This window comes from Mustelus asterias, chromosome 4 (genome assembly GCF_964213995.1).
Source record: "Mustelus asterias chromosome 4, sMusAst1.hap1.1, whole genome shotgun sequence".
Lineage (NCBI taxonomy): Eukaryota > Metazoa > Chordata > Chondrichthyes > Carcharhiniformes > Triakidae > Mustelus > Mustelus asterias.
The window spans coordinates 21,606,071-21,629,726 of NC_135804.1; positions in this window are offsets into that span (position 1 = coordinate 21,606,071).

Sequence of the window (23,656 nt, forward strand, 5' to 3'; positions counted from 1 at the left end):
GTCCCTGGCGCTGTGAGGCAGCAGTGCTAATCACTGTGCCACCATGCCGTCCCCCCATCATGTGCCATCGGCAGATCCAGAATATCCTGCCAGCGTGAATGGCCAGAACGTTTTTGTCCATATCTTTTAAAATGCTGTGATATAGGTAATCAAGCCTGAATCATTCCTCCAATACAATTTATTAATTAATAATAATGCCCTTAGATTTCTCATCACACTACAGGATGCATATCCAAACCCTTGGGTCTGATTGTGTTTCAGATTTTATATGATTTTGGTTTCGGATACCGGATATGAGCTTGCATTACAATAGCCTAAGCGTATGCTAGCTATAGTCTAAAGTAAATGCAATGGCTGGAAAATTAAAATGTATCACAGAATCTTAAACACATGGCAGCTGCAATAAGTTTCTTTTTGACATGTTCACCACAAAACTCGCAAGGTAAATATTGCAGACAAACAACCAGACTTGCAACGCGGAAGGTTGATGTGGTTAAAAAAAAAGTGAGGTTTGTGGATGTGTTCGGTTTTCAGATTTACGGATAAAGAATACTTAACCTTTAGTCACTTGGTTCATCACCTTTTTGAAGTGTTCTTTGTGTCCTCTGCCGTTTGTTTAATGTCTCTGCCATCTCCCACCTCCCCATTATAACTTCTCCTATCTCTGCTTGTAAAGGATTCACATTCACTTTCACTCATCTGTTCATTTTTATGTCTTTTATAAAAGCTGTGACAATGTTTTTAAGTGTTGAGCTGGTTTACTTTCTCATAATTAGTGCTAAGTATTGTTAATACATGAACAGGAATCTGTACCCTTCCATTCTACTTTTACTAATGATGAAGGCAGATGGAGCACAGCATTTTTTAATGACACAAAATGAGCTGTCCCCATAGACCGATCAGTTTTATACTGAATTAATAAGACAGAAAATGCTGTAAAAACTCAGCAGGCCTGGCAGCAACTGTGGAGAGAGGAACAGAGCTAACATTTCTAGTTCATATGACTTAGTCTTCTTCAGCGCTGATGAAGAGTCACATTTCAGGTTTTGAGTCCAATGTGATTTTTCTTCAGAACTGAAGAAGAGTCATACAGACTTGAAATTTCATAGAAATTTCATAGAAACCCTACAGTACAGAAAGAGGCCATTCAGCCCATCGAGTCTGCACCAACCACAATCCCACCCAGGCCCTACACCCATATCCCTACATATTTTACCCACTAATCCCTCTAATCTACGCATCCCAGGACACTAAGGGGCAATTTTTTTTTTAGCATAGCCAATCAACCTGACCCGCACGTCTTTGGACTGTGGGAGGAAACCGGAGCACCCGGAGGAAACCCTCGCAGACACGAGGAGAATGTGCAAACTCCATGTTAACTCTGTCTCTCTCTCCACAGATTCTGCCAGATTTACTGAGCTTTTCCAGCACTTTTTATTTTTATTGCAGATTTCCAGTATCCACTGTACTTTGCTTTTATTCCATTGAGTTAAACTCATTTGAACAACTTTGAGCACCATTTGTACTTTTTTGGACAGGATAATATCTGTATTATTATTTCATTATAAGACAATGATCATACACAAAACTAAAAGAACACAAAATGAACACAGGTGAAGAATAATCGAGGTTTATATTCTATTTTCTCTATTTCTTGGTCATCTTTTTAAAGTTTAGTTTAAAGTTTATTTATTCGTGTCACAAGTAGGCTTACATTAACACTGCAATGAAGTTACTGTGAAAATCCCCTAGTCGCCACACTCCGGCGCCAGTTTGGTTACACTGAGGGAGAATTTAGCATGGCCAGTGCACCCTACCAGCACTTTCAGACTGTGGGAGGAAACCAGAGCACCTGGAGGAAACCCACACAGAGAATGTGCAGACTCTGCACAAACAGTGACCCAAGCCGGGAATCGAACCCGGGTCCCTGGCGCTGTGAGGCAGCTGATGAGTCCAAGATTCCTCTCAATCCTTAGGCTTGTAAATATTGCTTGGCAACATTATAAACCTCTTCCTTTAATACTATCTATAACTTCTTTCGTTAGTCATGGTTGGACCACTTTTCCCGTGGGACTTTTGTCCCATAAGGAAATGTATGTTCATTTCAAATGATACGTTCTGCAGCTCCGTGGAACCTATTTGTGAATAATTACTGGGTTACCCTTAAATTCAGTTTGTAGGTTTTTTAATATAGGCAAAGTTTACAGTTGAATTATTGCTCCAATTTAAGGTATTTTGGGACTGAAAGTTGTTTTGGTTGAGGGTCATAACCTTAATATGAGAGTGATTAATTGTGAAACATTAATCTATCTACATTTTCTGTTTCAGAAATGCTTAGAACATGTAAATGAAAATAAAATGTTTTCTTAGTATTTCCCTCATATAGCTTGAATACTTCTTGGTCAGGATGTCTTACGGTATCACACCATTTGTTTTTACGATCAGACATTCAACATATTTAATATATTTTGGTTGCGCTTATTAACTTGAGCTTAGATATAACTAGTTTAGTAAATTTAAAGTGAAATAAAGATGCTGGAAACCACCACTTGCATTTAAACCGTTAATCTAAAAATCAGTTTAAAATGCTGGAAAGTCACATCATTAAAATTCATTCAAGTAAAGCTGTAAATAAAATAATTGTTGGTTTGAATGTTAATGCACCAAACTTTAGTTCAGATGTTGAGGGCTGTGTTGCCTCAGGTTCCGTAGCACTCTCCAAAGACATTGGTCTGCATAATTAATGTTGAATTGGTCAGCAAAAGCATTCTTACTGATTCAGCAATTTTTTTCGGCATTTTATTCGATATATGATTAGTAGATAACATCTTGTGCTGTGCACACTCTCTCTATAGTGCCTTTGGGTGCCAAGTAAAATAATGTACTGTGGCGATGTGTGTGATGTAGACCAGTGTTCTGTAATCAGGAGATAGGCAGTGGCGTAATGGTATTGTCGCTGGACTAGTAATCCAGAGAAGCAGGGTAATGCTCTGGACCCTGGGTTTGAATCCCACCATGGCAGATGGTGAAAACTTCAATTCAATAAAAATCTGGAATTAAAAGTCTAATGATGACCACAAAACCATTGTCAATTGTTACAAAAAACCATCTGGTTCATTAATGTTCTTTAGGGAAGGAAATCTGCTGTTGTTACTTGGTCTGGCCTACATGTAACTCCAGACCCACAGCAATGTGGTTGACTCTTAAATGCCCTCAGGGATAGGCAATGAATGCTGGCCCAGCCAGTGACCCCCACATCTCATGAATAAAAAAAAATCAGTTCTTATCAGCAACCTTATTTTTGTGTCAAGAAGTGTTAACAGTTCTTGATCATCCACTAATAATTTTTTAATTTGCCCACGTGTTGTTCACACTCTGTTGCCTCATATATGTTGAATCATATTTGGTAAATTCCTGATGCAGTTGTATATTTACACAATGCATGTCTGAAGGGCTTACAACTCACTTTCGGATTTACCGATAACGAATACCTGACCTATAGTCCTTTGGTTCCCCACTATTTCTAAAGTTATTTTGGTGTCTTCTGCCATGAAGCCAAATACAAAGGATGAGATTCTCCTTGCAACCCACCGCCTGTTTCGCGGTGATGGAGATGGCCCGCCATTGGCCAGCAGTGGAATCTCCTGGTCCCACCGTTGCCAATGGCATTTCCCATTGAATGCACCCCTCGCCACTGAGAAACCCATGCTGGGTGTGCACCGTCAACAGGATTGGAAGATCCCGCGGGCATGAATGGTCAGAAAATTACGACCAAAGTATTTATTTCATCTCTCTGCCATTTCTTCACACCCTGTTACAACATCTCCTGTCTATGCTTGTAAGGGATCCACCTTCATGTATTTACAATATTTAGTATTAATGATGGGGGAGTGAACTAGTTCAACATATAAAAACAGATTGCCACAGCTTTTCGAAACATGTAAAAGTGAACAGATAATTGAAAGTGAATGTGGATCCTTCACAAGCAGAGAAAAGGAAAAGGTATAATGGGGAGATTGCGGTGACATTAGACAAATACTTTGTATTTGCCTTCATGGTAGAAGACACAAAGAAAATCTCTGAAATAGTGGGGAACCAAGGTCAATGTCCTTTATCTGTAAATCCAAAAACCCAACACATCCACAAACCTTACTCTTTATGGACTTTACTCCTATTTTTCATTTCAGTGTCCATAAACCTTTGGGACACCCTCTCTCCCGCGTTGTGCCATTCTTCACTCTTTCCCAGGGCAGATTTAGTTTCTGAGTGACTGCCAACCCTGCTCCAACCACAATTCAGATGGCCTGCAAGAGATGCAGTCTGGCTTTTAGCTGCATGAGGTAGGTGTGTTTCTGAAGCCCCCGCTGAAGCATGCAGCCACTGAACATTGTGATTAGCACTGGCTGACCACAGAGACCATTCAAGTAGATAGATAGATAGATAGAGGTTTACAGCATGGAAACAGGCCCTTCGGCCCAACTTGTCCATGCCGCCCTTTTTAAAAAAAAAACCCTAAGCTAATCCCAATTGCCCGCATTTGGCCCATATCCTTCTCTACCCATCGCACCCTGTAACTATCTAAATGCTTTTTAAAAGATAAAATTGTACCCGCCTCTACTACTATCTCTGGCAGCTTGTTCCAGACACTCACCTTAAACCTATGCCCTCTAGTTTTAGACTCCCCTACCTTTGGGAAAAGGTATTGACTACCTACCTTGTCTGTGCCCCTCATTATTTTATAGACCTCTATAAGGTCACCCCTCAGCCTCCTACGCTCCAGAGAAAAAAGTCCCAGTCTATTCAGCCTCTCCTTATAACTCAATCCATCAAGTCCTGGTAGCATCCTAGTAAATCTTTTCTGCACTCTTTCTAGTTTAATAATATCCTTTCTATAATAGGGTGACCAGAATTGCACACAGTATTCCAAGTGTGGCCTTACCAATGTCTTGTACAACTTCAATAAGACATTCCAACTCCTGTGTTCAATGTTCTGACCGATGAAACCAAGCATGCCGAATACTTTCTTCACCACTCTGTCCACCTGTGACTCCACTTCCAAGGAGCTATGGACATATACCCCTAGATCTCCTAGTGAGCCAGGAGTACAAAGTTGGCATGCTGCTGCATTCCATTGAATGGGTATGGGTTATTCCCAAGCCAACATCCCCGTGGCTATTTTCAGGGATGAATTAACTTCACCCTCATGGTGATCATGATGAAGAAAACCATCAAATACAATTCAGCTTTGATTATTGATTGATGTGTTGATGCACATGTTAGGGCCTGGGTGGTACAATGCCATCACACAAGGCATTGAGCACAATCATTCTGATTTCTTGATTTGATTTATTATTGTCACATGTATTAGCATATGGTGAAAAGTATTATTTCTTGTGAGCTATACAGGCAAAGCATACCGTACAAAGAGAAGGAAAGTAAAGAGTGCAGAATGTAGTTTTACAGTCATAGCTAGGGTGTAGAGAAAGATCAACCGAATACGGTGTAGGTCCATTCAAAAGTCTGATGGCAGCAGGGAAGAAGCTGTTCTTGAGTTGGGTGGTACGTGACCTCAGACTTTTATATCTTTTTCCCGATGGAAGAAGTTGGAAGAGAATATCTCTGGGATGCGTGGGGTCCTTAATTATGCTGGTTGCTTTTCCGAGGCAGCAGGAAGTGTAGACAGAGTCAATGAATGGTAGGCTGATTTGCGTGATGGACTGGACTTCATTCACGACCCTTTGTAGTTTCTTGTGGTCTTGGACAGAGCAGGGGCCATACTGAGCTGTGATACAACCAGAAAGAATGCTTTCTATGGTACACCAGTAAATGTTCGTGAGAGTCATAGTGGACATACCAAATTTCCTTAGTCTTCTGAGAAAGTTGAAGCATTGGTGGGCTTTCTTAACTGTAGTGACATGAAGGCTGATGTTCTCAGTGTTCCCCCACCTATTCAGATCAAAATGAATAATATTGATTATCATTCATTCATGGGATGTGGGCATTTCTGGTTCGACCACCTTTATTGCTTATCCCTAATTGCCTATCTGAAAATAAGGGAGAAAATTGGTCTACCCAGCACATCAGAATGGAATCTTTGCCTCCAGTCCTGGTATTCTTATCTGAAAGTTGCTGGGGTGTGTCTGCGCATAGTGTGTGACACCACCAACATTGTTTCCTGATCATATGGTCCAGGCAGCCTGCTTTCTCTGAAAGATTAACTGGATAAACAGATTGCTGCACTGGAAACTCCAGAAAAGTGAATACCAGAGCACGTGGAACCATCCAGGCTGACTGATGCGGCACTGGAGGTATTAGTGGGCAGAAGGAGAGCCTCTGAGGTCCAACGGGAGACCATCCTCAGAATAAAGTGGGAGCAGCCGGCCAGAAAGTTCAACCTCCACAGCTTGTGATACTCACCCCCCCCCCCTCCCCCCCGCCCCCGCTTCACCGCTCCCCCCTCCCCGCCTGTCCCGGGCCGAGCAACAGTTGAATGAATAGTCTAGGTCAAAAAATTCATCTTCAAATGACCTCTTCTACCCACAACTCCACCAATGTCACACCGTGCTCAATGCGCCAGATCCCCATCACGTATCAAGCACCAGTCCCTTTCACTCAGGCTTTTTGTTCTAAGGGCCCTATTTTACCATTTTGATTCTAAGTGCTGGGCGGACTTGAAACTGGGAGTGTTTCAGATCTGACTTTTAGACCCGTTCTCAGGCGCCCCCGTACGCACTCTGCCTGCAAAAATATCAGCGATTCTGAATCACGCTGTACAAGCCTGTGGGCGGAGCTTAATGCACCCGAAATCCTGCAGCTCCGATCAGTGCCTCCAATTGTGCATGCGCAGAAAAAAAATGATAGAATGTGGCTCCCCTGTCACATCCCTCCTGGGCTGGATATTGCCTCCCTCTGGCCCCCACAGACATTGCCCCATCCCCACAACATTACTGACCACCTTATCCTCCCTTCCCCCAACACCCAGACCGATCTTGGGCCCCTCCCCTTTCCCCCCCGCACTGATCTCAGGCAGAGTGGCAGTGGACCCCCCTCCCCCTCCATTGATCTCAGGCAGAGTGGCAGCAGACCCCCCTTCCCCTCCATTAATCTCAGGCAGAGCGTCGTCGGGCGCTCGGCACCTACCTCCTCACTAACCGGAACACCTGAATCGGACTTATATGGAACATGTCTGTTTCGCATCGATTCTGGTTGGGAAAATGCGGTGGTAAGGGGGGAAGTGCCGGTAAGGTTGGGCATGCAGCCTATTAAGTCAATTTAAATGCATGCAAATGCATTCAAATGACCATCATGCCCATTTTGGGCACGGTGCCGATTGTGGCCATTTTCGGTAAAGGATGAACCGATGTGGAGGCGGACGCGGATCGCGCTACTCGCCTCACGCCCGACTTTACCAAGTTTTCACGCCCAAAGCAGGCACCACGCGATGATAAAATCAGGCCCTCAGATCCAGAAACTCCACTTCACCCTCATATGCTTACCAATGCAGCCAGCCTTACATCCACGTCTCCTGCATTCATGTACCTCCAGCTGTCCAGCTATGACAAACACATCACTGTGCTTCACAATCACTGAAAATCTTCCCTCTCTATTGCAGGACAAGGTAGCACACAATAGAATTGAGCATCAGGTGGGGACAAGGATCCTTGTGTCTCCTGAGCCCTCTATCAGCATCAATGATGCCAGCTGTGATGGGACGCACTGCATGCAACATTGCTGAGAACACTTAGGATGATTGAATCTTCTCAGCTTCCATCAGGAGGAAGGACACAATGCAGCTTAAAAGGCCCCATTGCCTTAAAAAGCTCCTTCAAGAGCACCTTCCAAACCAGCAAACTCGACCACATAGAAGGACAAAGGCAGGCGATTCATGGGAACATCAAGATCTGCAAACTCCCTCCAAGCCATACACCACCCTGACTTGGGACTATTTTTCCTGTCACTGGGTTAAAATCCTGGAACTCCCTTCCTAACGGCACTGTGGATATTCCTACATCACATGGAATTCAGCAATTCAAGAGGGCAGCTCATTCTCACCTTCTCAAGGGTAATTAGGGACAGGCAAAAAATGCTGGCCTGGCAAGATGCTGAGTTGAAATGGCTAGTGACAGGAAGGTTAGGGTCATGCTTGTGGGCTGAGCAAAGGTGTTCCACAAAACAATCACTCGGCCTGTGTTTGGCCAATGGAGAGAAGACCACATTGGGAGCAGCAAATACAGTAAACAAATTTTAAGCAGGTGCAAGTGAAATGTTGCTTCACCTGAAAGGAGAGGTTGGGGCCTTGAATGGTGAGGAGCGAGGAAGTAAAGAGGCAAGTGATACACCTTCTGCGGTTGCAAGGGAAGGTGTCATGGAAAGGGAATGGGGATTTGGGTATAATGGTAGAGGACCAGGAGGCCATGTCGGGAGCCATCCCTGCAGAATGCTGTTGGGGGGGGATAAAGGTAAGATGTGTTTCATGTTGGCCTCATGCTGGAATTGGTGGAGTATGATCTTTTGAATGCAGAGGCTGGTAGGGTGGAAAGTGAATTCAAGGGGGATCCTATCATAGTTCCGGGAGGGGGGGGTGGGGTGGGGGGCAGAGGTGTGGGAAATGGGTCAAACCTGGTTGGGTGCCCTGTCAGCCATAGGTGTGGGGGAAACCTTGGTTAAGGAAACAAGCCGTCGTGTCAGAAGTGCTATTTTCGATGGTTGCATCGTTGGAACAGATGTGACGGAGTTGGAGAAACTGGGAGAATGGGGCGTGAGGAGCTATAGTCAGAGTAGTTGTGAGAGTCAGTGGACTGGTAATGAATATTGGTGATCAGTCTATCACCAAAAATGGAAGAGATCAAGGAAGGGTTGAGAAGTGTCGAAGATGGGCCATGTGAAGATGAGAGAGGGGTGGAAATTGGGAGCAAAATCAATAAATTGTTCCAGGTACAAGCAAGAGCATGAAGCGGCACTTTCATCGATGTAATGGAAGAAGAGTTCCAGGAGCAGACAATGGTTAGACTGGAACAAGGAATGTTCCACACAACCCACAAAAAGACAGGCATGACTGGGGCCCATGCAGGTACTCATGGCCACACCTTTTATTTGCAGGAAGTGAGACAAGTTCAAGGAAAAATTGTGTGAGAGAACAAGTTCAGCCAGATGGAGGAGGGTAGTGGTGGATGGGGATGGTCCGGGCCTCTGTTCAAGGAAGAAGGAGAGCTCTCAGACTGTCCTGGTGGGAGATGGAGGTGAAGAGGGATTGGACGTCCATAGTGAAGAGGAGGCAGTTAGGGCCTGGAAATTGTTGATATGTTGTAAGGCATCAAAAGAATCACAAATGTGGCTGGGAAGAGACTGGATAAGAGACGATGGAGTCAAATAGGAAGAAATTAGCCTGGTAATCCAAGTGCAATTTGCCCTCAGAATTGTACCAGTTAGAAGGGGATTTTTGTTCCTTGAGTTCCCAGGTATATGTTAGAGTGAATAAACCCAATTTTAAATAACTGAAAATTGCTTTCAAACATTATACAGTCCTTTCACTACTTACATTGGTGTACGGTAACCAACTTCTTAGTAAATAAAAATATATATTTAATAGTTTTAATAACACACCACAAAAGCTTAATTCTATACCCTCTAAGGTCTGAAAGAGTGTTCATTGAACAGAAAAAGTCACAATGTGATTAATTCTGTGACCAGCTTTGTGGGCAAGGCCAGCTTCCAGCACAATGTTTTTTTTAAACCAGCATAAACGATCGCACAAACTTGACTTACAATTTGTGCTTGAAATTTCTTGATCTTTTCAGCTGGTCTGGCCGATTTCAGATGAATTGCACTGAAACAAAAAACCTAGCAGATTCTTCAGGTCATTGTATTTTCCCATGTCCCATTATTATATCCATGGTCAACTTGTCACAGTCATATGAGTAATGAATGAGCAACTATTTACACATGAGGAAGATAAGGGCGGCACGGTAGCACAGTGGTTAGCACTGCTGCTTCACAGCTCCAGGGATGTGGGTTCGATTCCCAGCTTGGGTCACTGTCTGTGTGGAGTTTGCACATTCTCCTCGTGTCTGCGTGGGTTTCCTCCGGGTGCTCCGGTTTCCTCCCACAGTCCAATGATGTGTGGGTTAGGTTGATTGGCCGTGCTAAAATTGCCCCTTAGTGTCCTGAGATGTGTGGGTTAGATGGATTAACGGGTAAATATGTAGGGATATGGGGGGGAGGGCCTGGGAGGGCCTGGGAGGGATTGTGCAGTTGGTGCAGACTCGATGGGCCAAATGGTCTCTTTCTGCACTGTAGGGTTTCTATGATTCTATGATCTGTATAATTCATGTCACAAGTACCAGGTGATGACCATTTCCCACAAGAGAGAATCTAACCATCTCCCATTGATGTTCCTTCACTATTACTGGATCACAATTCTGGAACTCCCTTCCTTAAGCACTCTGGGTCAATATGTACCATATGGACTGCAGCAGTTCAAGAAGGCAGCTCAAAGACAGCAAGGGACGGGCAATAAATGCTGGCACAATCAACGATGCCCAGATCATTGATTAAAATGAATGTCGATGTGCACTATTTCCCAGAGACAATGATGAGTATTTTACCTCAGGATGGTGTCTATATGCAGCATCCTGAAACAGAACAACACCTTTCGCAGGCGAGGTTAACCCAAGCCCACCCAACACCCAGGACCCTTGGGGATGCTCCCTCTACAGCCTGGTAGTGGCAGAGGGCTGCACGGACATTGGACTTACTTCCTTGACCCTCCTCATGGTCCAAGGTGCCATTCCAGGGTGTCAGTTCCCAGGTGCTAGGGGGCAGTGCAAGTTGGCACTGCCAAGGGGCAGGTCCTGAAACTGAACAACACCTTTCCCAGGGTTAAAAGGGGCAGTCCAAATGTGAGACCCCCATCCCAGACAGAATAGTGAGGTCAGCCCCTTGCCCCCAGCCCAAGCCCACCCAACCACCAGAACCCTTAGGGGACTTTTCCTCTGCAGTCTGGCAGTGGCAGAAGGGCAAATAGGCACTGGACCTATCATATACCCCTCCCATCACTTCCTTTGGGGTCCAACATGCCAGGTCCATACTGGTCATGATCAACACCAAAACTTGCCTGGTGCAGTTCCTGCCGGGGAGGTGGATATATAGCGGGAGGCCACGAAATGGCCTGTCCAACCACTAATTCATAGAAATCATAGAAATCATAGAAACCCTACAGTGCAGAAAGAGGCCATTCGGCCCATCGAGTCTGCACCGACCACAATCCCACCCAAGCCCTACCCCCACATATTTACCCGCTAATCCCACTAACCTACGCATCTCAGGACTCTAAGGGGCAATTTTTAACCTGGCCAATCAACCTAACCCGCACATCTTTGGACTGTGGGAGGAAACCGGAGCACCCGGAGGAAACCCACGCAGACACGAGGAGAATGTGCAAACTCCACACAGACAGTGACCCGAGCCGGGAATCGAACCCGGGACCCTGGAGCTGTGAAGCAGCAGTGCTAACCACTGTGCTACCGTAATTATATTGCAATCAGTGGTTTCCCATTATTATTGGGTTCCCGCCCACTCTGGGCAGGAACCTGCTCAGGGCTGGTCAGGTGAATCCCAAATGCATTCGCACCCGGCGGGAATCCCATATTAGGCCCGACGCCCCATTCAGTGGGTGACCGGGATTCCTGTCAGCAGCGAACAGGGCCGGAGGATATCAACACCCCCCTCCCCCACTCCTCCCCCCACAACATCAAAACATTACTTTTAAGAAGTTAACACATTTAAAAATATTTTCATGAATTTGCAAAAATCATTGAAACTTTGTTCTCAAGGTATGCAAGGCTTTTTTAGTCCATTGCATCTTCTAATCCTCAAGCCTAATATCTACTCTGTTTATAAAAAATCAACTAATTGTTGACCATGATCTAATTTTAATCAATCTTTTTATTTCTACAACAGTGAGAAACCTTTAGATTTGAAGGGAGAGATCTGGGAGAGCGCAACCCAGTTTAGAAAATAATCAACTGGAGTCGTTGATTCAAACTCGTTCCATTTCTGTATTTGAAACAAGGTGTTGCAGTTTTGTGGAGAATTGCAGTTTGGGACATTGTACCAGGGCAATATTATAATCTCTCCTTCAATTTGTCTCTTTTTTAATCATGGTTCAAATTAGTTACTCACAATGCAGCTTTGCTACAAACTTACGAATTGGGAGCAGGAGTACGCCACTCCGCCCTTCGAACTTGTGCTGCCATTAAATAAGACGGTGACTGATCTGATTGTAAGCTCCACTTCACATTCCTGCTTACCCCCGATAACCTTTAACCCCCTTGTTAATCAAGAATCTACCTAGCTAGCCTGAAGAATATTCAAAGATCCTGCTTTCACTGTCTTTTGAGGAAGAGAGTTCCAGAGATTCACGGCTCTCTGGGAGCAAACACTTCCCCTCATCTCTGTCTTAAATGACCGATCACTTATACTTTTAAGAGTGACCCCGAGTTCTAGATTCTCCAACAAAATTCATGCTCTCCACATCCACCCTGTCAAGACCCCTCAGGATCTTAAAGGTTTCAATCTAATCACCTCTTACTGTTCTAAACTCCAGTGGATACAAGCCTGACCTGTCCAACCTTTCCTCAGAAGACAACCTATCCATTCCTGGTATTAGTTTACTAAACCTTCTCTGAACTGCTTCTAACACATTTACATCCTTCCTTAAATAAGGAGGCCAAAACTGTGCACAATACTCCAGATATGGTCTGAATAATGCCCTGTACAACTAAAACACTAGTTCCACGCCATTGTATTCTATCCCCGTCACAATAAACAATAACATTCTGTTTGTTTTCCTGTTTACTTGCAGTAGCTTCATACTAACCTTTTGTGATTCATGCACTCGGACACCCGGATCCATCTGAATCTCAGAGCTCTGCAATCTCTCATCCTCTAGATAATATGCTTCTATTTTAGTCTTTCTGAAAAATGCACAATTTCACATCTGCCCACATTACACTCCATTTGCCAAACCTTTGTCCACTCACCTAACCTAACTCTGTCCCTTTGTGAACTCCTTACGTCCGCTTCATCATTTACTTTCCTACCTATCTTTGAATCTTCAGCAAGTTTCACAACCGTACCTTCAGTCCCTTCATCCAAGTCATTTATATAAATTGCAAAGAGTTGAGGCCCCAGCAGTGATCCCTGTGGCACACCACTTATTACATCTTACCGCCCAGAAAATGACCCGTTTATGCCAATTCTTGTTAGCTAACCAATCTTCTATCCTTGCCAATATGTTACCCCCCCTACATCTACAACTTTTATTTTACGCTTTAACCTTTGTTGCGCTGCAGAAACACACTGGGGTGAACTTTACCGTCCCACCTGTCATGGGAATCGGAGCGAGTGAGGGGCGGACTATGGAAAGGTCCGTTGGCCTTGGGCAGCATTTTCCAGTTTTGGGGTGAGCGAGGCTGGAAAATCCTGCCCATTATACCTTTTTTTTAAAGACATTCATTTGTACCAGTAAGAATTCAGTTTAGTATTAGCTATTCTCCTGAAAGTCCTTTAATTATGATATTTTGTTTATTTTAATGAATAAAGATATGGAAAAGAATGTAAAGGTAACAGGCTATATGTTGCCATGGCATCATAGTGGGCCATTAATTCACATGATGGGAGGAGTGCTGACTCCAAACTACCTCTTTTTTTGGTACATTATAATGAATTTGATTTCTTTACAATATGATTGCACTTTGGGTGGCATGGTGGCACAGTGGGCAGCATGGTGGCACAGTGGGCAGCATGGTGGCGCAGTGGTTAGCACTGCTGCCTCACAGCACCATGGACCTAGTTCAATTCCTGGCTTGGGTCACTGTCTGTGTAGGGTTTGCACGTTCTTCCCGTGTCTGCGTGGGTTTCCTCCGGGTGCTCCGGCTTCCTCCCACAGTCCAAAGACATGTTGATTAAGTGCATTGGCCATGCTAAATTCTCCCTCAGTGTATCCGAACAGCGCCAGAGTGTGGCGACTAGGGGACTTTCACAGTAACTTCATTGCAGTGTTAATGTAAGCCTACTTGTGACTAATAAATGAACTTTAACTTTTGTTCAAAGCGTTTATTGAAGGATCATGCTTATGGGTAAGTGAGTTAAACTTATAATCCTTTCAAATAAGCTTGAGATCCCTGTTACAAACCAAATGGAATAATATCCGAAGATAGAACTTGCATACATTGCGATAACTTAGGAAACCAATTGATTTCAAATTTTAAGTGACTTGTCACAGTATGATCAAAGAACAAAGAACAAAGAAAATTACTGCACAGGAACAGGCTCTTCGGCCCTCCAAGCGTGCACCGACCATGCTGCCCAACTTAACTAAAACCCCCTACCCTTCCGGGGACAATATCCTTCTATTCCCATCTCATTCATGTACTTGTCAAGACGCCCCTTAAAAGTCACTACCATATCCGCTTCCACTACCTCCCCCGGCAACGTGTTCCAGGCACCCACCACTCTCTGTGTAAAACATCTGCCTCGTACATCTCCTTTAAACCTTGCCCCTCACACCTTAAACCTATGCCCCCTAGTAATTGACTCTTTCACCCTGGGAAAAAGCTGCTGACTATCCACTCTGTCCATGCCTCTCATAATCTTGTAGACTTCTATCATATCTCCCCTCAACCTCCGTCGTTCCAGTGAGAACAAACCAAGTTTCTCCAACCTCTCCTCATAACTAATGCTCATACCAGACAACATCCTGGTAATTCTTTTCTGTACCCTCTCCAAAGCCTCCACATCCTCTGGTAGTGTGGCGACCAGAATTGAACACTATATTCCAAATGTGGCCTAACTAAGGTTCTATAAAGCTGCGACATGACTTGCCAATTTTTAAACTCAATACCCCGCCCAATGAAGGCAAGCATGCCATATGCCTTCTTGACTACCTACTCCACCTGCATTGCCACTTTCAGTGACCTATGTACCTGTACACCCAGATCCCTTTGCCTATCAATACTCTTAAGGGTTCTGCCATTTACTGTATATTTCCTACCTGTATTAGACCTCCCAAAATGCATTACCTCACATTTGTCCGGATGCTCTGTGTAATAAGTTCAGTAAAAATCCTTGAGGAAATAGTGCTCAAAAAACATAAAGTTTGCCATCAGAAGAGGGCAGTGGATAAAAAAAATATACATTCAGACCTGACAGCCAGCAGGAAAAATGATTTCGTTTGTGGAGCGATCTTACAGATATGCATTCTGTGCTCTCTAACAGAACAAAAAGAATGATAATGACAAAAATGAAACTAATTTTATTTAGCTCATTGCAAATGGTTGAAAATTTTATTTGTCCAGCTTTTTGTGGAATTTTAATACAAGAATAACAGTTTCACGATAGAGCTAAAAAGCACAACTTGCTGTAATTCTGGCCACATAGTCAAAATGCCACGGCACAAAGAATTATCTGTCGCAAGATTTCTAAGGTTGAAATTTCATTTGAGTCATTTAGCAACCATTCAGAAAGATCAATTCATAGAATCATAGAATCTCTACAGTGCAGAAGGAGGCCATTTGGCCCATTGAGTCTGCATCAACCCTCTGACAGAACATCTCACCCAGGCCCTATCCCTATGTATTTACCCACTTATCCCCCTAACCTCTACATCTTGGGACACTAAGGGGCAATTTAGCATGGCCAATTCACCTAACCTGCATATCTTTGGAGTGTGGGAGGAAACCGGAGCACCCAGAGGAAACCCACACAGACACTGGGAGAATGTGCAGACTCCACACAGACAGTGTGGCTAGAATCGAACCCGGGTCTCTGGAGTTGTGAGGCAGCAGTGCTAACTATTGTGCCACCATGCCGCCCCTATTCATCACAATTTCATAACAATGTGGCTGCTGTGGTTTGGTAGGTTTTTTTTGACCATTGAATCTGTGTCACTATTTTGAAAAACGTTTGTGTTTTGCATCCAAATTTTTCCACATTGCTGACACATGGATAATTATTATACTTGAGGTATTTTGAAGCAGCCCATCTTTTGATGTTTCATGCATTCTGGTCACATTGCAACCCTTGTTAATTAACCCTTGCTTGCCTTCATCAATAACAGTGACATTAATTAAACAACAGATTTAACAAACATGGAATGTGTTTCACTAATGCTTTGTATTGTTTTATAGTTATACCTTAAATGCCTTGCATTTTATAACCAAAGTTCTGCAAGGAATTTCATTAAAGATCACACCCCAGTGTAATTTTCCATTTTTATACCCTGTTACATGTCATAATTCTGAAGAAGCTTCACTCCGAGAGGCAGTTACGTTATAAATCCATATTTTGCCAAGTGATTCTGTCGGAAAATGCAAATGCATGAGGTTTTTGTAAACTTTACAATGGAGACCCGCAAGCTTTCATTAAATTAGAAAATTCATTGTTTTCATGCAAATGCTTCTTTTGATGTCATGGCTGATTATGAAAAGTTACTTTTCCAATTTCACAATAGAATTTGCTGAATGAGGACAGATCTGTCACATTATGACAGATTTTTGCATACACTATGCTTTGACTTTTTAAAAAAAATCTGTTGATTCAATTGAAAAGTGACAGGGCAATATTTAACCTGAATAGAGGCATGTTGACTCCTCTTATTAAAAGTGACAGTTAAGGACATTTCTTTCTTTGTTTTCCTTGATGTACACAGACAACTATGCTCCACTAACTAGTACGTAAGTCTAACAAACACAAAGTCAGATGACTTTCTGAAACAATTTTATAAACAATCTCTTTTGAGTGCCCTCTTGCTGGTTTAATGTAATGAGGCAACATTTTTTTTTTAAGTATCAAGTTTTTTCCCCCTCTGGGTTGGGCTTTAGTAGATGAGCTTCAACAGACCCACTAATCTTCCAAGGGTCAGGAATGACAAGCCCTCAGGCTTTTACTTTTGCATGTCCTATTTTCCACAAGTAATTGTTGACAATCTCATTTCATTCTGAAGCTACCACTTGAAAGGGTTCGAATTTACAAATCTCATTTCAATTTTTTTTTCCCTGGTAGAGCTAGTCTTCATTTTTTATTTTATAAGTGATTTACTAGTCAAGTTCCGCATTGCCATTCTAATTAGTATCCCCTTATAGAAAATATAGCGCCTTTTATTATTCAACATCAAAAAAAATCACAGGAGTGTCTGAGGCAAATTAAAAGTAAATTATCCTTCACAAACCATTTCCTTCTGTTTTCTGATTACCCTCTACTTTGTTACCAGAAGGCATTAAGAATAATTTCAGTGGAGGACACAGCCATTCTTCTCTGTAGCAAGGTGAAAATAATTTTATTTTCATCACCTTTTTCTGTGATGGATTTATTTGAAAAAAATAATGACAGGCTTCCTCACAGCAGCTGACAATCCTGATGTTGTGAGTGGGCAGACTGAACAGGCCAGAGAGGTACCTCTGTACCTATTATGGCAAAAATCGATAATGCACTATCTAAATTGCACCTCCCATAGGAGCAGAACAAATCCAGAAGGGGGAAGTCATCATTCTCTGTGAAAGCTCCCGCAAATTCAACCAGCACAATTATGAACAGATTTTCAGAAAAAGAAAACTCATCCACCATAAAATTAATTGTGCACTCAGATGCTGTGAAGTGTGCAAGAACACATGTGCCTGATTCCTAGGGAAAAAAAATCATGTGTTACTTTAGCTGCAAGTTATTCTATGCCTTGTAAAATCTACAACACGCAATCCTAAAAAAAAACTGCTGTTACGTACTAGTGGAGTAAATGACCAGTATTTTATATAATAGAATGACTCAAAAATAAAAGCCCCCCTCCCCTCAAAATAGTATTTTTATTTTTGCTTAGTCCGCAATTAACATTGAATTTTGTCCTTCAGCAATCCTTCTCAGAATAAAACACTCGCAGAAAATCTACCAGGAAAAAAAAATAAATGGTACGTGAGTGGATATTAAATTTGAATTGCTTAAGAAAAGATTATGAAAAACTGCATTGCTGATTATTGGCAGTGAGTAAAACTCCGTGTGACATAACGCACTGTAGATCGGAAGGGGCATCAGACAAGGTGTCATCCATCAAGCAGCTGCCACCAGCTGGATATCGGCGATCTGTTTCCGCTTGCAGTAGTTATCCTACTGAAGGAAAATCTCTAAACAAGGCTGTGAATTGGTTTTCATGCTTGCATTGACAGATTGGAAAAGCAGTTTGTTCTACCAAATTTAACAATGATATATCATTATCACAACTTTGGGAGAAATCTATAAAATCAATAAGTTTGTAGCCTAACTAGGATTTGTATTGCTTACATGCTGAGCTTCTGTCAAAGTAAGAGTGTATAGATTGAGTCACAGGCAGATCAATGGCATTTGTGGACACTAAGCTCAATAACAACCCTTCTGAAAAGAAATAGATGTAAAAAGCAAATTTACTAGGAAAAAAGCTAATATCCTTTCTGTTTGTAACTGAAGCACTTTTCTGCAGCTATTGGCGCTGGCAGCTTTAATGCTTGCATGGTATGTGCTTGCCATGCCGAGTGCTACTGCTGTTTTAGATTCTTGCTCAGTGTGTACAGTTGAATGCTCCCATTTGCAGGGCTTGTAGGAAACTGGCCAAGAGAAAAAAAGGGCCTTTATTGTAAATTGAATAAAAACCTCAATCACTGCTGTTGCTCAAGAAACTAGGCAGCTTTTATTTACTTTGTACTGGCATGGATTGCTAATGGAGAAAAATAAAGACACGTAATTAAATAGTTTAATGAATTTGTATGTCTTTTGTTTGAGTGAGACATGGAATGTGTGCGGCTGCACAAAGCACAAAGAGCCTGGCTGGTACTAAGTAATGTAGGAAATTCGTTCTTTGAATGATACTAAAGGTTTTTATACTTCATTATCACAGCATGTGAAATTGCTTGTAGTAAATGATTTGGATTTTTTCTTTGATTAAACAAAGGAAGCATTCAGTCCATAGATTGTATTTTTCTGTATTCAGAAGACAATAAATCAGGATTTTGTAAAGGTGCCATGACTATGAATGTTCAAATTTTAGTGTTTTCTTAAGTCTTCCAGAGAGAATACTATTTTGCTTTGAAATTGTAAATATGGATCATTTAATTTTTTTATTCTTAGCTGAATTATTTCATTGGCTCAAGGTCTTGATATTTAACTTTGCTGTACCTTAAACAAAGCATTTCGGTCTGTGAGCTAAACTTCTCAAATGATGCATTGGTTTTAAAATGAACAAGCTAATTACTGCAAGAGGGTGTTTGCCTTGCATGTGTCCTGTGCAAAGGTTCCGTTTGAGGCCCTTACGTTTCACTCAAATGTATCATTGCTTGGGCCCACTGACTGGACTGGAGCCCTCTGGATTTGCTTGCTCATATTACAGCTCCATTTTACTGTCTTATCAAACTTGCGACTTACAATTATTTTATAACACTGTATTTGGATATTATAAAACAAAACACAAGATTCCCCCACAATTCTAGAAGAAAATGAACTTCTGTTCTGAATTGGAGAGTAGACTCTTCTTGAGTACTTAGAATCATGGAATCCCTACAGTGCAGAAGAGGCCATTTGGCCCATCAAACTTGCACCGACTCTCTGACAAAGTATCTTACCCAAATCCACTGCCCCCGCCCTATCCTTGTAACTCCACACATTTACCATGGCTAATCCATCCGATCTACACATCTTAGGACACTAAGGAGCAATTTAGCATGCTCAATCCACCTAACCTGCACATCTTTGGACTGTGGGAGGAAACCGGAGCACCCGGAGGAAACCCTCATAGAAAAGGTTGAACTCAGGTCCCTGGAGCTGTGAGGCAGCAGTGATAACCACTGTACCACCTTGCTGCCCATTAGTGTGAGCAGAATCTTCCTGGTTCCATGGGGACAACTTCAAAGCAGGCCTGGGTGGAATTTCAGAGAAATGCACACTGTGGGTTAGCGGCTTGATGTATTCCCACCTCTGGGCAATCTTCCCAGCGGCAGATGTGCCCCTCATTGTGTTGCCTGGAGGAAGCTTGCCAACAGCTTAGCTGGAAGGCTCTTGAGGCCTCCTGTTTTAAAACCTACTATGTAGCCAAAGCTAGCAGTGTGGAACAGCCAGTGCCACATGTCAGCCAACTTGAGAACGCCTTTCCTGTTCACTGGGGCAAGCTGGCACCTGGGACCGCCATTGATACAATTAGATGGAGGTGCCCTCGCAGTCACCACTCTGCAGCAGCAGCACCCAACTCTGTCAGCGTGGCTGCTGTCCTTTCAAGGTTGTAAGCTCCCAGATTGAACCTGCATTGTCAGGCAGACTCACCTGATGACGGGGCAATGCTCCGAAAGCTCGTGCTCCCAAATAAACCTGTTGGACTTCAACCTGGTGTTGTGAGACTTCTTAATGTGCCTACCCCAGTCCAATGCCAGCATCTCCACATCAAGGAAACTTCCCACTGCCCTTAATTGGAGGATGGTCCTGGAATTAACACTTAATAGTCTGTCTCAGAGAAGATCTCTCATATTTGCACCCTACTTCCAGTGTGAGGTCAGCACTCAGAAATGGCCCCAATCCTCGATTATTTTTTAAGGACCACAAGATTCTGACCAGTATGTTGCAGTATGCTGCAAAGTAAAGTTTATTTATTTGTCACAAGTAAGGTTTACATTAACACTAAAATGAAGTTATTGTGAAATTCCCCTTTTGCCACACTCTGGTACCTGTTCAGGTCAATGTACCTAACCAGCACATCTTTCAGACTATGGGGGGAAACCAGAGCACCCGGAGGAAACCCACGCAGACATGTGAAGAAGGTGCAAACTCCACACAGACAGTGACCTAAGCCAGGGATCAAACCTGGGTCCCTGGCGCCTTGAGGCAGCAGTGCTAACCAGCGTGCCACCATGCCACCAGTCGGCACCCAACTCTATAGCACAACTGTATAATCCAACTGTATAACACAGCAATATTTCAAGTTTCTGTGCATCATTCCGTTCATGGTGAATGATCTTTCAGCCATATCAATAAGGAGCCATCAAATTGATGATATTTGCTTCGTCAACAAAGAACAAAGAACAATACAGCACAGGAACAGGCCCTTCGGCCCTCCAAGCCCGCGCCGCTCCCTGGTCCAAAATGGACCATTCTTTTGTATCCCTCCATTCCCACTCCGTTCATATGGCTGTCTAGATAAGTCTTAAACGTTCCCAGTGTGTCCGCCTCCACCATCTTGCCTGGCAGCGCATTCCAGGCCCCCACCACCCTCTGTGTAAAATATGTCCTTCTGATATCTGTGTTAAACCTCCCCCCCTTCACCTTGAACCTATCGTGAACGTCACCACCGACCTGGGGAAAAGCTTCCCACCGTTCACCCTATCTATGCCTTTCATAATTTTATACACCTCTATTAAGTCTCCCCTCATCCTCCGTCTTTCCAGGGAGAACAACCCCAGTTTACCCAATCTCTCCTCATAACTAAGCCCCTCCATACCAGGCAACATCCTGGTAAACCTCCTCTGTACTCTCTCCAAAGCCTCCACGTCCTTCTGGTAGTGTGGCGACCAGAACTGGACGCAGTATTCCAAATGTGGCCGAACCAACGTTCTATACATCTGCAACATCAGACCCCAACTTTTATACTCTATGCCCCGTCCTATAAAGGCAAGCATGCCATATGCCTTCTTCACCACCTTCTCCACCTGTGACGTCACCTTCAAGGATCTGTGGACTTGCACACCCAGGTCCCTCTGCGTATCTACACCGTCGAAGCAGAATGGGAATGTGAGTCACAACTTACTGGCCTGTGTTCCTCTTTTGCCAATTCCCTTGCTACATATATGATCCATTACAATTAGAGGCACCAAAACACTCCTCAGGAGGTAGTTTCACATTGTGTCTTGTAATGTCAAAATGCTGTCAAATAATCAGGATAAATGACTGTTTGTTTGGAGAGCCAGCACAGACACAATGGGTCAAATGGCCTCCTTCTGCACCGTAATAACTTTGTCTTTCTGTGATTCTGTGTCTGACACCTTTCGCACTAGTATCAGGTCAGTTGTTTGTTTCTACATGCAGATGGACTGAGTTCATAGCCCCCCTACACAGGCAAGCAATATGCTGGTGTGTTTTAGAGAAGATCTGCAGCTTGCACGGATTTTTGTATGCAATTAGAAGAATATAGATACGTTGCAGTGAATAAAGACCTTTGTTTGCGTTCCATTTCTTTTTCTGTACGTGAGTACAACCTTTTTTTCTAAATCTATGCTTTACTCCAAATGCACACCCTTCCATCCTTCAATAAATCAAGAATTGATCCAATTCCCTAGTGAACGTCCCAGTGGAGTCAGTATTTATTGCATTAGTTGGCAGTCTATTTCATAAGTCAACATTTCCAACTGAAGTTATTTCTGATGCTAAGTCAAGACGGAGCTTTCTCAATGTTATTCATATTCCCTGGTCCTGCTATTAGGGTTGTGTACAAAATGCATCTCCAATTCCATTTTATTCCTTTAGCTGTTTGAATGAAGATTTCTAAAAATTATTTCAGTGGGTTGAATTTCCTTAACATCTTCATCATTCTGATGTAAAGCAAACAGTTTTTTGTTGGTCTCCTCAGAATCGTTTTCACTACCTCTATATCTTGTGTATTGTGGCTGCACCTGCAGGCAATATTTCACATGTTGTCCCAAATACTTTATAAAACACTATTAACGTGGATTTATCACACTATTGAAACAGCCCTTACCAAAATCACCGATGACATTTTATAATTGACCGTGGTAAGTTAACCCTTCTTGTCTTCCTCAACCTAACTGCAACTTTCAAAATAGTGAACCACATCTTCCTCCTCCAATACTATTCTTCTGTTGCCCAGCAGTGTGGAGCTGCCCTTGCCTGATCCCATTCTTATTCATTGAATCAGAACCAGAGGGTCAACTTAGTGGTTTCCCTTCCCACTCCTGTACCATTACCTCTGGACTCCCCTTGGGAATCTATCCTTGTCTCCCTCCCACTTCTCATCTACATGTTGCCCCTTAGAAATATCAAGTTCCATATGTCAGGGGAGACACTCACCATCATATTTCTGGTTTGTCACACTGCTTGTCCAACATCCAATAATGGATGAGCCGTTATCTACTTGAATTAACTATAGGGATGACTGACGCCATTGCCTTTGGTCGCCAACACAAACCCTGTTCCCTGGCCACCATTTTCATTCCTGCCCCTGACAGCTATCAGAAGCTGAAGTAGGCTGCTTCCAAACTCTGTCAAGTTTGTCACAGAGACGAGCTTCTGACCAGATAGCTGCTCCATCACCAAAATCTCTTTCTTCCACCCCTATAACATCACTCAACTCCAAACCTGCATCAGCTCGTCTTCTGCTGAAACTCACCCGTTGCCTTTTGTTACCTCGAGACTTGAATGGCCTCCCATCTTGCATCCTAAATAAATTTGTACTCATTTAAAATTAAGTTGCTTACATCATACAGTTCCCATTCACCTATCACCGTTATTTTGCTGGCCTACACTGGCTCTCGGCCTGGCAGTGCCTCCATTTTTAAATTCTCACCCTTGTTTTCAAATCCCTTTATGTTTTCTTCCGCTTCCTATCTCTGTAATGTCCTCCAGTGCTACAAGAACCCTGTGC